Source organism: Lathyrus oleraceus, chromosome 1, assembly GCF_024323335.1.
Source record: "Lathyrus oleraceus cultivar Zhongwan6 chromosome 1, CAAS_Psat_ZW6_1.0, whole genome shotgun sequence".
In the NCBI taxonomy this organism is placed as follows: Eukaryota; Viridiplantae; Streptophyta; class Magnoliopsida; order Fabales; family Fabaceae; genus Lathyrus; species Lathyrus oleraceus.
The window spans coordinates 306,193,787-306,210,495 of NC_066579.1; the positions used below are offsets into that span (position 1 = coordinate 306,193,787).

At 38.4% G+C, this 16,709-nt stretch overlaps 1 pseudogene; it reads left to right on the plus strand.

Moving 5' to 3' along the window:
* Positions 1-840: 840 nt before the first annotated feature.
* LOC127104310 (polyamine oxidase 2-like) lies at positions 841-6,168 on the plus strand (annotated as a pseudogene).
* The last annotated feature ends 10,541 nt before the right edge of the window (positions 6,169-16,709 follow it).

A 16,709-nucleotide genomic window follows, 5' to 3' on the forward strand; every position in this document is an offset into this window, starting at 1 on the left:
ATCGTGCAGATACTCCAGAGTAGTATTGTTGAAGTAAGTGGACGGTAGCTCACTCGAGATTTAGCTGGAGAGTTTCCGTGTTTTAGCTTAGAGATTAGGTAATGAGTCAATGCTCCGATCATGTAACACGGGGTAGATTAGTAGTATTGAACTCGTATCTTATTTGGATAAGTATTATGTTATTACTTGTGAACATGCTTATTTGCAATTGCTGTTTGAGAGGCCATAGTGCCAAATATTCTGGTTATGGTTTTATTTTATCTTGAGGAGATTATTGAGAGATGATCATGGTATGGGACATGGATCATCTTATGAAATACATGAGTATTCATTATTTTCCGCTGCGAACGCATATTCTTGAATATTCATGATAATTGAAATGTGTTATTTTAAATGACCAGGTGTATTGTATATTGATGATGAAAGCTGTTGGTTTTTGAAAGCTTTTAGTTTTTGAAAACGTCGATGTGACACCCTTTTGTTTATATGTGTGCTTAATTACTCTGATTATATGTTAAGTATTTTGGGGTAGAAAAAGGGGTGTTACATTTGACGCCTTTTCATTGCATGGCAAAAAAGACACGCATGCGCCACTAGCCTTGGCACATGTGACCATGCATGTCAAAAGACAAGCATGTGCCATAGCCTTATGCGCCTACTCCTCTCTTATCACATGCATCCAATCCAATGCTTCACATGCTCATACCTATTCAAGACTTCTTCATCTATAAATAGGGCATCAATTCATAACACCTCATCATCTGCAACACTAATAATCAATCTCTGCAATACTCCATCTTTATCACACTCAACCTCTACAACATTATGTCCCTATTGACTATGGGTGATGAATACAAGGGAACAATCGACAATATCTCGACATTTGTATGTTATTATTCTCTTTTTACTTATTTCGTATTTATTTTGTATTTATTTCTTATTTATGTTTTTATTGTATACTACTTATTCTTATTAGGACCCAAAACGATTTCGATGTCGTGTACATGAATATGTACCCCATGATCCTTTGATAGAACCATATATTTGAGGATGTGGTTTTGGAAATCTCCTCAACATAGTCTCGTAACATTAATAAGGTAAGCACATATAGTTAGGGTTCAGCTGTTGATCGGTCACCATTTCCATTGAATTCCCGACGGTAATCCGACATATTTTCATCACCTTGGTAAGATTTATGTTTGTTTTTAGTTGCATTTGAGTCAAGTATCAAGTTTTGTTGGTTTGGTATTACATTACATTCGATTACGAGTTTAAGTCAAAAAGACCTTGTTTATGCTTCGTTTGGGTAGTGTCATTGTTCCAGGTTCAAAAGCAAGAATGGTGAAGTTCGGGACACTCTGAAGGACGAAAATATGACAGAACAGCAGGTCAACACGGCCACCCGTGTGCCATCACACGGCCGTGTTGCTGGCCAAACAGAGAAAAAGATGAAGCAGACAGCAGAAATCAACACGGCCACCCGTGTGCCACCACACGGCCGTGTTGATTAAAACAGTGCATTCACACGGGTGCCCGTGTGCAGGAACACGGCCCGTGTTGTTGCTACTGTAACTGATGCGAAAATAAATAAATCATGAGGATCCACACGGCCGCCCGTGTTCCACCACACGGCCGTGTTTTTTGCACGCAGTTGGAAAACCTAATTTTTGCTATTTGAATGGGTTCTGCTCAGCAAGGGTAGTTTGGACTTTTAGCTTTGGAAAAGGTCATCTGAAGCTATAAGAAGACTTGGAAGAGAAAGAGAAAGGCACCTTTTGAGAGACGAACGAAAGCATTACCGTGGAGAAGATAGCGAATACAACGGATTCGAAGACGGCGAGATTCAACGGTAGCCACCATTGAAGATCAAATTCTCCTAATTCTTTGTAATGTCTAATCTTTACTTTATGAATTCTTTCAGTACTATGAGAGGCTAAACCCCCTGATGCTAGGGGGTGGTCCTGATGTTATCGTATGTTATGAATGTGAACCAATGATTCCTTGATTACTATGTTATGTCTTTCAATTTAATTGTGTGATGTTATTATGCTTTTGTATCGGACAAATACAAATTAATCTATGACTTCCAATAACAGGACTGTGATTGGTAGGGTTTTCACACAATTGGGTTTATGAATGCATCATCTAGGACTAGTAACTTTCATAAATTACCGTAAACCTTGATATATTGTATGATTAAAACCAATGATTAATTGAATGGACATTTGAGTAAGAATTGGTAGTTTAATAGTTTCTCACTTAAGGACTTAAGTAAGAACATTCTGAGGTTAGGTGATTGAATGTATCATAGGCATTAAGGAAATCGGGATAAATTCATAACGGGCTAACTCAACCACTTACCCTAGCATCTTTTATCTTAATCAGTTATTTTTACTATCTTCGTGTCACTATTCGCAATTCCAAAACAAACCAACCATTATCTTTTTGTTTGAATAGAATCGAATTGAAATAAGTAATTCCTACGCAATCCTCGAGATCGATACTGGGAAATAAACTCCCTATTACTACATCGGTGAAAATAGTACACTTGCTATTTTTCCGATCAGCTGTATTGGCCCATCTATATAGTGCGATGTGTAAAAATGCCAAGAAAAATACTTGTACTTTTTATTCATGTGCGTATTTGCTACAAGCACGGGGTTGGTCAAGAATGTCGTCACTAGCCCCAATAAACGAGAACCTATTCATTTTCTCGTTTGCAACAAAGTAAGTTTAACACTTTACCATTTAATTAATTAGACTTTATATTACAATTAACTGTAAATAATATTTTTCAATTGTTTATGATCTAGGTGGTCAGTTAGAGGGATGAACTACAATAGGTGTCTGAAACACGCTATAATAGTCTATTGCAATCTATTGGACCACATTGGACCAGACGATGTAATACTCCTACGCAACTCTATTTTAATTTAAAAATACTTATCAAATTATTTATCATCTAATTGTGTCGTATTGTTGTACAGTTTATCTGGAGGCCATATTTGGGTCTTGATCATCAAGTTAACCATGATGATGTTGCAGTTTTGACAACAAAGACATCAATTATCTGGTTCTCTATTGTGGAGATGCACCAGAGTGACCGGGTAAATCTGCAGTTCGGAATGTAGCAACAAATTTCAGAACCTCCGACGTGTTTGGGAGATTAGCATAAAAAAGGAGTCGATGCCCAATAAGATTATTTCGACTGAAGAGACTACACAAAAGAGATCTGTCGTCATTGGAGGAATCGGTGACAACACATCTTAAACAAACAAGTCATACAAGGTTCTAGCCCAACTCAACAGTATATGACATGACTTAGGTCGGTTACAACGCAACAATTTATGTCTAAGCCACGGTATTTGATTGATCCACGCCAACCAGCTTCGTCATCATACACCCAACAGCAAGTCCCCGTCCAACACCAATGTCAAACCATCCAAACCCAACAACCAACCTCACATCATCATCCTACCACATACACTAAACAACCAAACACCCAACTTCGCAACCCATTCATGCCACCCACTCAACAATCAAACATCAACCTTACAATCCATTCATGTCACCCATCCAACCTCAAAATCAAGAATCAAACCCTACCCACTGATAACATGAAACAATATCACATTTTTGGACTCGATTTAATTAAATCATATTATTATTTGATTCGATTTATTTCATATTATTTGATATTACTTGGTATTTTCCTTCTATTTATTTCAGGTCACACTATTTGAAGCATACGTGAAAAAGAAAGAAAAGGAGGTGCAAAAAGAGGATAAAAAGCAATCCACTAAAGCCCAGCCCACAACTACAAGTAGGCGCTGTGATGCTGTGACGACCGCCACACAAGGTGTGACGAGCGTCACGCCCTCCTGCTAAGTGTTACGAGCGTCACACAAGGTGTGACGAGCGTCACACCCCCATTCCTATATTTTTGGCTTTGACGCGTAACAGAAGGACGTTCACCCTTTTTCTTCGCTTGACCAGTTGACGTGTGACGAAAGCCTACTGAAGGACTTTGGAAGAAACTGTCACTTGATGGATTGGTATAAATAAGACCAATGGTGGAACCCTGGATCTCTCTCTCAAATTTCCAGTTTTCGGCACCGTGCATTATTTTTACTGCTCTTTTAATTTTCCAGCACTCTACTTTCCTAGCAATTTTAATTTCCTTTTCTTTTCCAGTCAATTTTCAAAGCATTCAATTAATTTTCTCACAATAGTTTCTACACCGGAAACTATTGTGTAACTTTTACTGGATCTAACCTTACGTTAGATCATAGTGTCATACCCCGATTTTGGTCCTGAATTTTTTTCATTTTTTCATTTTTATTTGGAACTTGGCCTAAAGTTCATTTGCATACATTCATGACCGAAGGCAACCATCCATTCCCAAATCCATATTTTTTTTGATAAACATTGGTCATTATCTAGTTTTTTGATCATGGTGTTTTTTATTATAAATTGGATTCTAACTATTTGACTTTTTAATTTTCAATTTGATTTTAATTTCAAATTAAGTCTAAATTCCAAATTTCAATTTAATCTTAATTGTGTTTTTACTAATGATTCAAACTCTAATTGATTTTTAATTTCCAAATAAATGTTAGAATTTGACATCAAAGTAGTTTTAACAAATTATAGATTAATTTGATTTTAATTGGTTTTATTGGTTTTTTGATTCTTAATTGACATTTAGATTAGTTTTGGATTATTCCTAAAAATCCATATCCATTTTATAACCAAACATGATCCATTTTCAATCCATAGTTCATTTCAAATCAAAATAGTACATACACACATTTCATAACATTCAATAATATTTAACTTTCAAACATTTCCAAACTCATTTTCATACATACACTTTCATGTCCATTTAACATTCAAGCATAACAATGCATCACATCCTGTCATAAACACTAGCAAGAAGACAAAGCCATAAGTAGATGCCGTGAACTTTCCATAATAAAGTTGGAGCTACAATCAATTCTTGTTACAAACTATCCATGGATACATTAGAATCATAAAGCACAAATGTCTAATGGAGTTCTACTGTTACAAATCTAAACCAATCACATCTCATGTTGATCCCTAAACTACCAGATGCTATATTCCAAAACTGTAACTCGTTTTACATGACAGAGTTATTATTTTTACAAGTATTTACAGCAAGGTGATCCAACAGGCAGCCTGCATCATTCAAAACCAAACTCTCGAACTGCAAACAACAGCCTAGCTGTGGGACAACCAAATATCATCGGTCCAGCGTAACCTGCACAAAAGGAAACATTTCAAAACCAGCAGAAAAACCATATAACAAAGCCATATCATGGTTTCACTTCAGTTCATACATCAGACCTGCCAACAACAGTGGAAAGCAAATCATAAGTTCAACCCAAGCATATCGTATATACAAAGAAGTTGGTAAAATCTTTGAAACAATTTTGCAAGAGACGGATAATGTAAGACAGGAACACAGTGAAGGCATGTCCATTCAACGAGCACTTTCAATTGTTTTTTGAAAGAAAGCCAGAACTCAGGTTGGAGGGCCTTTCACACAAGGTGCTTCAATGGTATTTGTGCCGAATGGAGGGCTGGTTTGCCGCAGATTCTGATTCCATATCATTAAAATATTGGGACACAGGGTGACAAAGATAGATAGGCGATTTAATGGAGTAAAGGTGACTGCTGAAAATGGGAAGACATTTGTTGCTGATGCTGCTATCATTGTCGTACCCATTAGAGTGCTGAAAGCAAACATCATAAAATTTGAGCCAAAGCTTCCAGAATGGAAAGAAGCTGCGTTTGCTGATATTGGGGTCGGAGTTGAGAATAAAATAATATTACCTTTTAAAAATGTATTTTGGCCCAATGTTGAGTTCCTGGGAGTTGTTGCCGATACATCTTATGGATGCAGCTACTTTCTTAATCTTCACAAAGCTGCTGATCACCCTGTTCTTTGTTTACATGCCTGCCGGGCGGCTGGCCAAAGACATTGAGAAAATGTTTGATGAAGCAGCTGCCGACTTTGCTTTCACACAACTCAAGAGGATCCTTCCAGACAGCCCCCCATCCAATGCACTTCATAGCCTTGCATCTAATTCCACACGATCAACATGTCCAACACGGTTCAATACCTACAAAATAAATGAAACATAACAAAGACATATTACAATTTCATCCCAGTTCATAAGATCCAGCCACATATACAACTGTGATACCTTTGATGAGAACACCCCACCCGTTGATGATCCAGAGTACATTTCTTCATTAGGTGCAACAATTTTCATGGGAATGCAGAGTGGTGATAATGATGCTATTTGGTTAATGCAGGGATGACTATTTACATATGATCCGTTCTGGAGACCTCCTCAAATGAAGGCTCTTTTGCATTCTGTTCCTATGGGAAATCTGGTGGTTCTTGATCTGTTTGCTGAAGTTAAACCCATATGGATTACCTCAGAGCAGTTTTATGGTGTTCCTTACATCTGGTGTATGTTGCACAATTTTGCAGGAAACATTGAGATGTATGGGATATTAGATGCTGTAGCATCTGGTCCAATTGAAGCACGAACAAGTGTTAACTCAACAATGGTTGGAGTTGGAATGTCGATGGAAGGTATCGAACAAAATCCCATTGTTTATGATCTGATGTCTGAAATGGCATTTCAGCACAACAAAATTGCAGGAGCAGCTTCATAACCTGCCAAAACCTTTTCCAACTCAGAAAAATCAATGCAAAGAAGAAAGATATAGACGCTTTTGTGACTACTGATTTCAAGCTCATTAACTATAATCCTCACCAAAAGATTGAGTTGAAGTTGGCGGTTTAAATTAAGAGACCTTAATCTCCATTTTAGATTGTTTCTACTGTCTGAAATAAGGCAACAACAATCTTGTCGGCTAGAAGCAGGTCTAAGCATGGGTGTTTTGGTTGGTGTAACTTTAATCCAACTGTTGGCAAGCATTCGCTATTGTCGTCCTCTCCGCCAAAGTTACCGCTTCCATCACAGAATCATACCTGCAATCAAATCAACGCATGCTTTAGGGTGTGATTTGAGGATGGTTATGTTAATCAACAAGGAAGGGTTAGAATTTCACCTTATCACAACATTCAACAGTAAAGCTCACATCCTGCAGCAACAAATCTAAACAAAACCAGTACACAATTGAACTTATCATCCACCAGACCGTTGAACCGGAACCAAACCGCTCTTGAATCTTCAACATTTTTTTCACTGCAGTAACACAGAGCAATTAGCAAGGCAGTAAAATTCAGAAAAATACCCAAAACAGAGTTAAGGCAAAAACGAAGAAGAAAGCATGAGTTCAGAATACCATTTTCGAATCTAGCATCAAAAAGGCCAATCCCAACTGAGCACATCAAAAGGAGTTTGCAGAGACACCTGTTTTGATGCAGAAGCCAATCCCAAAACCTAAAGCTGTAAACATAAATAGAGGGAAAGGCGAATCAGATTAGGAGACGAAAAATTGGAGAGGCAAAGAAAAAAACTTGAAAACGAAACCCTAAAATTCGGAGGCGGCCGCGATTTCAAGAGAAGAAGGAACCCCAATCCGAAAATAAAAAAGAAACCGATTGAGAGAGGCGAAGGAACAAAGATTCACGTGACACTGTCCTTTCCAATCGCTATCGGCTTTGTTGTGACCGGTGAGTTTCGCTTTCTAATTCACGTTTTTGATTTCTGATTTGATCTCAACCGGACGCGCTTCACCCCTGACCATAGATGAAGACTAGGTGCTCTTGTTTATCTCCGGTTTGAGATTCGCTTTTTCTTCATCGTCATTAGATGGATGATTTCTTCCTGGTTTCGTGCTTAGTTTTTCCTTACTGAGGAAAGTGTTGGTATTTTTGCTTTTGTTGCTTCTATGCCTTTATTGGTTTTGACTGTAGCATTAGTTTTAATGGCACTTTTAGTTTGGGAAACAACACTAATAACGTTTTGATTTACCCGATACCCTTTGGTCTTCCCAAACTTTGTTTGTTTTCCCATGAATGACTTGACAACTAGTCTTCCACCCTTCTGTTCGCCTCCCCACGTGGGCCAGGCTAGAACGGGTTTCTATAAACCAAACCCAACAGACTATTTTTGTTTTGTTTTTTAATTTTTAATTTTAATTTCAATCTATTCTGGTTTAATATCTAAGTTGTTATTAAAATTATAAATAATCATGAATGGTCTAGTGGAGAGAGGGCAGTTTTATGGTCTTTAGTGGAGTGGGTTTGATAGCCATATGTAGCATTTTATTTCTTTTAGCATTCATTTTATACCCATATGTAGCATTTTATTTCTTTTAGCATTCATTTTTTTTATGTTTATGTTTTATTATAATTTCTCCTATACTCATAGTTTCATTATTGTTTAATAACACAAATTTAATTTCTTTTAATTTCATCATCCATTCAAAACCGCTTTAAACTATTAAAATCCCACTTTTCTCAATTCAATGTCGAGCCCATTTCCATACCCTCGTAAGTTGATCGCTTTTAAGCATCGCCATCAACCTCACATAGCTTACTCTTGGGCTTTCTTACAATGAGCCGGTTCTCTTGCACTTACACTCATACATTGCATTATTTGTTGTTTGGGCCCGATTTAATTATTTCATGATTTTTGAATTCCCATTTGACAAAATGTACCCCACTCCCCCGATGTGTAATAATTTTGTACTGTGTTATTTCTTTATTTGTTTGACTGTTTAGTTAGATACTAACACAAGAATAAAATCAACCATTTCCAAAAGATCAAAAATAAGACTCGATCCAACGTCGAGTATTTTCTCAATAAACAAATCAATCCATTTCTCCCTCCTATTCTATTCCATTTCTTTCAAACTTTCATCAAACGCTTGATTCAACGTCAAGCCATTTTTCCTAATAAAAACTCAAAAAATATTAATTCATAGTTATGACCTTTTCAATAAAGATGGAAGTGGAACGTGGTGTATACCACGCACTCCTGAGACTAGGATTCGAGATGTATATCTCGCCAATCCTAGCTCTCGCCATCATCCAAATTTATCCACTTTGTTTTCTCTCAAACACCCATTCAAATTTCTCTTGAGCGTCCATCAATACTTGATCTAGGGTCAAGTCATTTTCACAACAAAACTCAAAATAACTAATTCTTAGTTAACACTTTTTCAATAAAGGTGGAAATGGAACATGGTGTATACCATGCACTCCTGAGATTAAGATTCGAGACGTATGCCTCGCCTATCTTAGCTCTCGCCATCGTCTAAAATTGTCAATGAGGTTTCTTCAAACCCTTTCTCAATCAAATTCCAAAATACTTAATTCCTATCTTAACCTCTTTCAATAAAGTTGGAAATGGAACATGGTGTATACCGTGCACTCCTGAGGCTAGGATTCGAGATGTATATCTCGCTCATCCAAGTTCTCGCCATCACTCAAAATAAATCCAACCAATCAAACTCTTTTCTCGCCGCCGTGCGATTAATCAAAAAACCTTTTTTAAATGGAAGATATATTGTCTTAAGTGATACAAAACAATGTTTCGGCCACGATTGTTGAGTCGAGATAAGTGACGCTTTTCCGAATGTAGATTTATAAATCCGTTCGATGTGTGGTATGCGTCCACTCCTCATCTGTTTTGGGTAAAACAATGTTTTCGTCGATTAATACAATATAGCTTTCGCTAAAATCGATCAACAAACAAACATTTTTCTACCCAGAACTACGTAAGCCTTTATTTCTCTTTTGAGATACGTAGGAGTAGAATTTTTAAATCTTGTCAGGCCCACTAATAAAAAACTTAGGTTTAGTCCTTCGTCCAAAAATCCAAAAACATTTCTTCTCTCTTCTATTCTTTCTTTCCCACCTAATAACTTGAAAAGCCTAACATTTCAAACTAACACTAACGCACACAACTTACCTAATGGTTCCCGTTGAGTACAACGGACGTGAGGGGTGCTAATACCTTCCCCTTGCGTAATCGACTCCCGAACCCTGATATTGGTTGCGATGACCATATCTTATCCTTTCTTTTGTCTTGGGTTTTATCGATATTTCCCCTTTCCTTTTTAGGAATAAATAAAGTTCGGTGGCGACTTTGTTCAGTCCATCATTGCGAGCGTGGGATCGTGCTTCGTTTTGAAGTCGTATCCCCATTTTTTCGAGGTGCGACAGATGGCAACTCAGTTGGGGAGCACTCGATCCCTAAGTGAGTCAAGCCTAGTTAGGACGTTTGTGTGCCTTTGTTTGTTTAATTTTTGTGGCTTTTCCCTTATTTGTTTCTTTTTAATATCTTTATTGTTATATTGATATTTGTTGTATATTGGTTCCACCGTGTTGGGTACTTGGATTTTGATTGCAAACCATGTGGGAAAGACTCTACACCCGAGTCTAGGGTGAAAAAAAAAACATAAGATAGGACGATGGTTGAGTAGTACGGACTCCCGAGGTGGATACTTCGTAAGAGTCGGTACGAGAACCTCACTTAGAGTAGATTCTTTTGCAAATATTGTCGCCCGAGGTGTATACCTCGTAAGCTTCGATGTTTCAAAGGGGTCTGTCATACCCCAAAATTTGCCCATTAATCTTGCAAAACATTTCTCGAAGCACTCCAACTTATTCTGCAAGGCACTGACCTTAAAGGAACAAAAGCCCAGCTCACAACAGGCCCAATCCAGAAAAAGGCCCAAATTAGCTTGCTCGCTAGGCGAGCAACTCCTTCGCCTAGCGAAGCTTGCGAATACCAGAATTTTTGGGCTTCATTCTGAGCCCATTAGGTCACAGATGGCCTGCTCGCTAGGCAAGCATATCCTTCGCCTAGCGAACCCTTCGCTACACGCTCGCCTAGCGAAGTTTGCGAATATCAGAATTTTTGGGCTTCATTCTGAGCCCATTAGGTCACAACAAGAGCATTATAAATAGCCAAGCTTCAGTCAGAAAAAAGGGAGGAACACAGACGGAGAGGGACAGAAACCCTGGAGACCAACTCAGAGAATTCCGAGTAAAGAAACCCTGAAGGCCGCTCATCCGCACCAAGGTTGCCTCCGCCCAATTCGACCCGATTTGCCAATCCAAAGCTGCACTTCCATTGCAAACAGGTTTGCGCATCTCTACTGTTTTATGCTTTTAATCGGTAATCGCTACATACATAAGGCATCATGATTAAATTTTCGGATATGTAATTTGATTTCCCATGTGAATTTAAGTATGCCTGAATATCCTGAATGTTTGTCCATGCTATTCCTGTAATTAAATGCCATAAAGTTCAGGGTGCCGGAGACCATGCTGCTATCAAACTCAAAACCCGTAGCAGCTCGCTAGCACATCGCTAAGCGAGCCTGTAGCGAGCACTCGCTAAGCCTTCGCTAGGCGAAGCAGGAGCGAACGAGACAGTGGCTGTTTTGTTTCTTTTCTGTTCTGCCTTATGTTTATCTAATCAAGATTTATTATAATTCTGCATTATTTGGCCTGACTTTATGACTGTTGTATTTATTTTGTGGTGCAATTTTCAATTGTACTTTATCTCGATGTTCTAACCCGTGTGCTGAATTATGTAAAGGCTTACATATTCCCGAGGAAACGGCCGGCTAGGTATTCCACTTCATGTGTGGGATACCCTTATGGAGATGGATTCTGAATTACTTAATTTTAATGTGGAGATACATCCTAAATTATCTAGCTGATTTTAATGTATTGATTTCATCGATTTTAATGTGGACCTAATTACTTAATCGATTACGGCTATCTAATTAATTGTAAAACTTTGCCTTTAAATATGCGATCTTGGACCTCTCTTTGTTACCCTACGATATTACGGTATTACGGTCATGTCCCGCGAATATGGGGATACACTTAGCAAAGACCCTTCGGTTAAATCATCATGTTACTATAAAATAAATCATAGTCCCTCGGATGTTGCCTTCGAATATATGATTTTTGTCCCTCGATGACCCTTCGGTATAGCCTACGGTTAAATGATGATCGTCCCTTCGAATGCTAAGGTATCCTTACAAATGTTGCCTTCAATGACCAATCGATGACCCTACGATGACCCTTTTACATCCAAAGGATAAAACTACTTACTTCTCAATAGTAAGGACAGTTTTACCCTCATAAGGATAGGAAATGCCCATAAAGACCTTGGGTAGGTATAACTCCTAATTGCTGACTCACAACTTAAACTACTTTTCACACCTCACACTTTTCAAAACCTCTACTAGAAAATCACCACTTGGTATACATTCGTACTAGAACCATTGCCAAGTTATATTTTTCTAAACAACTTTCAAAATTAAACGAGATAAATACTTTATATACATTCGTACAAGAATCATTACAAAGTTGAACTCTCTTTTTCAAAACATTTCTAAGCCATTCACAAACACTTTTTCAGACAAGGAAAATAACATAAGTGATCCAGCAATTAAGAGCCCATGGATAACCATGGATACAAAGGGTGCTAACACCTTCCCTTTGTATAATGTACCTCCCGAACCCAAAATCTCATTAAGGTCTTTCCTGTTCTTTTCCACCTTTCCTTATTGGATAAAAGAAAAGTCGGTGGCGACTCTTGCTAACCGCGACATTTGCTTTACAAAGCAAAAACATGTAAAGTCAGTTCACCGTATGACAGGGTCCATGACTCTAAGGACCTTTTAGAACATTGAACCTTTGGCCAACTAGAAATGATGGTTGCGTAGTATGGATTCCCGAGGTGGATACTTCGTAAGGATCGATACGAGAACCTCGCTCAGAATAGATTCTCTGGATGGAGTTGACGATCGGAAAGTATTTTCCGTAAGCATCAAACAGTCTTTTGAATCCATGACTCTGAGTACCCTGTCTAGAACTCAGTCGATGGTTGCGTAGTACGGACTCCCGAAGTGAATACTTCGTAAGAGTCGGTACGAGAACCTCACCCAAAATAGATTCCCTTGATGGAGTTGACGACCGGAAAGTATTTCCCGTAAGCGTCAAACATTCTTATGAATCAATGACTTTGGGGGTCCTTTGTAACAAAACCTTAGATCTTACCCGGTGAGAACCTATTCTTGGAAAATAATCAGATTCATCAGTACCTCAGATTTTCGAACCCGTGTATGAAAAAAACAAATGTGCATGGCTTGCATTGCATTCATTCGCATTCCATTGCATTTGCATCGCATCATAATGCATGTCATTTTCCAGACAAAATACCAAAAAAACTCATCCATCTTTTGTTGTGACCGCGAAGTGATTCTCAACACGCGTTTAGAACAAAGAACCATGTCTCGGGAGATGACGAACGAGCTAAGGAAAAGTCAAGAAGCACTGAAGGAGGAACTTAACCTTTTGAAGAGCCAAATGAGATGGGTCTTGGAAACCCTGCAAGTCTTGTTGAGAAGAGAGGGTCACCCAATATACACTACTGCAACAAAGAGAGCTACTACCCCACATCCATCTGGTGTTACCCCAAGTCAAGGGAAATTCTATGTGGCAACTCCTCATTTACCAGTATATAGACCTCCCTCAAGACGTCATCATCAACATCCTCTGGTTATTGCTCCTCAAAGTCACCAAAGCCAGGTTCAGAACAAAAATCAGAATCAGAACAAGAGGAACAAGGATCACAATGACTCGATTCCGGTGCCATATAGCAAGCTCTATCCGCAACTGATCCAAAATGCTTTGGTGACCCCTCGAGCTCTCACACCTGTGTCACCATACCTGCCATGGTGCAATCCAAATGCAACATGTGAATTCCATAAAGGGGCATTGGGACATGACCTGGATTCTTGCTCAGCGCTAAAAGCCTTGGTACGAGAGCTGGTTAACAAAAAGAGCTTAGTCTTTGAAGAAGATCACCCGAAGATCAAGTGCGGATACCATACTGGAACAATGGGGCACTCCATCGAGGAATGCAAGAGTTTTAAGCTCAAGCTGCAAGGATTGATTGACATAAGGTCACCAACACTCAAGGAGGAAGGCTCGGGTACATATACCTTGATTTCTAAGCCAGGTAATGAGAAAGGAAAAGGACTCTTGCGACCCCTCAAGGTTTTGTACCACAAGGAAAATGTCAGGGATGTGGCTAATGAGCTATCATTGTTTCCTGGTAAGAGCATTGAGATACCGTCTTGGATTTCCAATGTCACGACCCATACCAATGAAGGAAAAGGAGAAGTGAGTAGTGGATCCAAGAGGGTTGCGCTCAACGATAAGATTGAAGGAAAAGAATTTGAAGATCATCATGCCAATGTCAAAAAGCTTATTGATCCCAACCTTCAAGTTTGAAGAAGTCAATTCCCTAAAGTTGGCAATCATTTGGCTGTCTCAGCATTTCTTTGTAGTTTCCTTGCATGTTGATTGTTAATTGCTTTTAAGCATTGTTGTTTTATTTGAATTGGTAAGATTAATGAAATGTTTATGCATCTTTTGAATTAATCCATTCGTATTCACTCGTTTTTCATTCATGTTAAAAACAAAAATACTCCTCTCATTCACTTTTGTTTATCAAACCGTTGTGTTAACAAAGATTGGAAGGAGGATGATGAAAACAAAACACCTGAAATTATTGTGGTATGCTTTTGAGTAAAACCTTGTCGATGATGTAAGGCATTGTTTCAAATCCCCAAACACTGAAGAGATAAGGAGTTAATCCCTAGTCAACCACTTTGAGCCTAGAAGTTGGTGTTTATTTCGGATCTAAAACCCTTAATCTTAACTTGGGGCAGGGTAGTTATGTTACAATAGTCTGATCGTGCATTCGATCTTTCAAAAATCGTCCATATGAACACCCTCCAAATAGGTTCAACCACATGTTATCCTTCGCGCACATGTTGAAGTGTCGAAGAAGTTGAGAAAAAGATAAAATTAGTGTTGGTTGATCCTCATCCACCAATAATGTGGCAGTCACACGCATAAAAAAAAAGATTGAAAAAGTCTGCTAAGTCAAATACCACGAAATGACTTAGGCAAAAGTTAGGGCATCCCGATGGACCGAAGGCTTCAAAAAAGAAGTCCAGGCAAAATTAGGGGTAAAATAAATCAATCAAAAGAGGTCATTAAATCCTCGACAAAAACAAAATAAGGTGACTGCCATTTCAAGAAATTTCGTCTTAAATCCTCATCACACCTTCGAACCCTCTTGGAAGTCGAATGCGTGTATTGAATTAACTGAACATAGGAACTGGAGATCATCAAGAAGAAGGGGTGGGTAAAAATAAATTTTGAGCCTTATATCCTTTTGTTTCAAAAATAAAACGTGAACCAGACCACGTTACAACCCTTAAAAGACCTAATTGAGGCAGGGTTTATTTTGGAAGCATACTATAACAAGGTTGTGTTAACTTGACTCCAAACGATTTTTGTTAATCATTTGATGGCACCAACTTGCATACTGTGAATGACTTGATCACCATTGTGTTCTTATCAACGACTCGTTCACTGTATTTCACCCATTCATATCAATAAACTTTGAGTTCAATTTTTTGCATAAACATTGCATAAAAATTACCATTTTTGAATGAACAATCTTATTTGCGAGTCAACACTTAGCGTCAAAGAAATTCCAACAATATGCAGTTGAGGAAATTGATAAAGTGAAAGAAGTCCAAACAGGGGAAATCACTTTGGGCATCAGTTAATTCGAGCTAATCACCCTAAGGGTCATCTCGCCAAGAGTAATTTGCTTCAAAGACTTAGACTGGGGCAAGTCACCTCAGAGCTCAATGAGTCCAACTATTCTAAGGAAAGTCAATCAAGAGTCTACCATTCCAACATTTGGTTAGTCAAGTTCAGACCGTTGCAAGTTTCAAACACTTGGGGCAAGCCATCTCGAGGTAGTCTCATGGCAAGCTGTTTCCAAACTCACTTTCAAGGTGAACATTTCTAAAGTCCCAACAGACTGGGGAAAGATGAGCCACAGAGGGGCAGAACCTCTTTCTTCGTGCTTTCAAACTGCTCAAACAAATTCTGCCATACGTCAACAACTATTGAGTTTAAGACGAGTGCCCGAAAAGTATGCTAGCACGATTCATTAATCCTCCAAAAGGATCCATTGGCTAAGTTGTGGCTATCAAACTGGATAGAATCCTCCTTTGACAACATCTATCATAAAATATTTGGTTGAGTTCTCGGTGTTGAGGAATCATGAGGTTCCATAAAAAGCCTTTACAAACTCCCAGTCTGCCCAGTGTCAGCATTCTCACAATCATGATCATTCATATATCATGCATAAAAGGAAATTCAAATCATGCATAGCCGAAATATACTTCGTGCTCATTTTGCATTGACCCAGGTCTTGTTGTCGATCCTAGATCCTTTGACCTTTGATTCCAGTTTGTATTTGGTGCCCTTAAACCAACATCCGGTTTTCACAGTCATTTTCAAATCCAATTTTTGTTCAATACTATTCAGGTCATATATGAACCTGTTGTTGAGCTTTATTCCGGTGTCAGGTCATATATGAACCTGTTCTGAAGATTCTTTCTCTGTTTGTTCAATACTATTCAGGTCATATATGAACCTGTTGTTGAGCTTTATTCCGGTGTCAGGTCATATATGAACCTGTTCTAAAGATTTTTTCCCTATGTTTGTTCAATACTATTCAGGTCATATATGAACCTGTTGTTGAGCTTTATTCCGGTGTCAGGTCATATATGAACTTGTTCTGAAGATTTGTTCCCTATGTTTGTTCAATACTATTCAGGTCATATATGAACCTGTT